Source organism: Polistes canadensis, unplaced genomic scaffold (genome assembly GCF_001313835.1).
Source record: "Polistes canadensis isolate GaletaPanama2010 unplaced genomic scaffold, ASM131383v1 scaffold_6, whole genome shotgun sequence".
Classification (NCBI taxonomy): Eukaryota; Metazoa; Arthropoda; class Insecta; order Hymenoptera; family Vespidae; genus Polistes; species Polistes canadensis.
Window position 1 is genome coordinate 966,738 of NW_014569553.1, and position 2,061 is coordinate 968,798.

At 28.1% G+C, this 2,061-nt stretch overlaps 1 long non-coding RNA gene across 1 annotated transcript; it reads right to left on the reverse strand.

The window, feature by feature from the left end:
• On the reverse strand, window positions 1–2,055 carry LOC106788770. The gene is made up of 2 exons (XR_001381939.1): window positions 1,076–2,055; window positions 1–327 (listed from the first exon to the last, which is right to left on the reverse strand). It is a non-coding gene; the product is annotated as an uncharacterized LOC106788770 (long non-coding RNA).
• Window positions 2,056–2,061: the final 6 nt, after the last annotated feature.

The window sequence follows — 2,061 nt, forward strand, 5'->3', positions numbered from 1 at the left end:
TTTTTCATACGTACACGTCGAACCAGATACGACGGAACATTTGTTTCGGCAAAAAAAAGAAAAGAAAAAAAAAAGTAAAGTAAAATTAGTAAAGAAAACTTATATCAAATATAATAATACACACATACCTATTTAAAATGTATATAAAACAATATCTCGAATAGTTTTGCGCGTGAAAAAATTTTTTCTTATAGATCTGTGTCGCGTACACCAAAATTATTTTCTTTTTTATTTCTCTTATTGCTCTCTCACACACACGTAAGCCCATAAGGGATTTGCTTGGATGTTCTCTGGTTGTTGTTGTTGTTGTCTTGAATGGTCTTGTGTCTTGAATGTCCGAAAATAAAAAAACACCTTTTTGTTTGTGTGTAAGTATTTACGTGTGTGTACTTACAATTAATGAAAATACTTGACAATATGTTACCGTTATTAAAGTGTATGATTTTACTTAATTCATGAAAAAATGAAAAAAAAAAAAAAAAAAAAAAAAAAAAAAAAAAAAAAAAAACTAAACCTAAGTTTCATACATATTAACGAAATGCATATGAAGAGGAATTTTATTATACTTTTGAATTAACGTTGCATTAAAAAATATGAATTCACATGGGAGACGACGAGTGTAATTAAAGTATCGAATTAAAATTTAAAATGCTAGTTTAGTTTTTCTTATCACTACCTGTACTTTGAGAACGTGTAACTTTGATCAAATTTCTAATATGATACCTTAACTACACTCTCTCACCTTTCGTGAATTTTTATATTAAAATATATAATTATGTTTTTTTATCTCATTCATTTTTCCATGAATTAATTACACTTTTCAACAATAACAAATATAAACAATAAAATATTGTGTGTGTGTGTGTGTGTCTCGCTTCTTGTTGGTGTGTATATGCAATAATAATATATGAAAAAAAAAAAAAAAAATTGTTAAAAAGAAAAAGATACTTAAAAAAAAATAAATAAATAAATATAAAACCCTGTTTAAAATTAATGAGAAAAATATTTGTCTTAGTCGACAGTTAAACAGGATAAAGTCGATTAAAAGGACTATAAAGGATTGGATGGTGCTTACCAAAGATGGGCAGGAGCCTGGGGCAAGTTGGTTGGATGGATACATCTTCTCTTTCTCTACATCTCTTTCATCATCATCATCATCATCATCATCATCACGAGTACGAGTTTCTCCGATCTTGAGTACGGTATTATTTTGTAACTTTCTTTTACTTTTACTTTGTTCTTTTTTTTTTTGGTACGTACGTATTTAAAGTACACGTAATATGTATTGGTATAACACACAACATACATAAACGTGCATTGTATTTGTAATATTATCAATTTACATTCGTTCAAAAATCAACCAAAAAAAATAAAAGAATGGGGTGTAAAATTTCGATACGCAGACTCACGTTTGTGTTAAAAAAAAAAAAAAAAATACCTAACACACAAGGAAAAAAAAAGAAATTATTTTGAGCGTGTATATAAACACGCACACCTCGAAATACGGTGAAAATAGTTTTAATTATTACGCGTAACGTTTTGAGTCTGATATCGTAATTCACACGTACTTATATTTATATGTATATATAAATATATATATATATGTGTGTGTGTGTGTATATATCATATATGCAAATCATAAGTAAATTATTGGTTCCATGCAACAACACGATTATCGTATTGAATTATGCATAAACATAAAAGCAAACACACATATACTACACGTACACATACATACACACACACACATATATATATATTTATATATATGGATATGCGTGTTCTTTTTTTCGTTCCGTTTGTTTATTGTAAATATTCTGAAGAAGGTTTGCAATAAAACGCACACGTGCCGAGGAACGCGGACGCGCGAAATTCATTTTTTTTATTCTCTCCCTCTTCTATTACTCTTTTTTTTATTCTTACGAATTTATCGATAAAAAAACAAAATTATTAAAAGAAAAGGAAGAAAAAGAAAGAAGGAAAGGAAAAAAAAATTGTCGCGCGTCCTCGTTCGAAAATGGGCCCCCGAAGTTTTCTCACTTATTTGTATTTTTTTTTTTT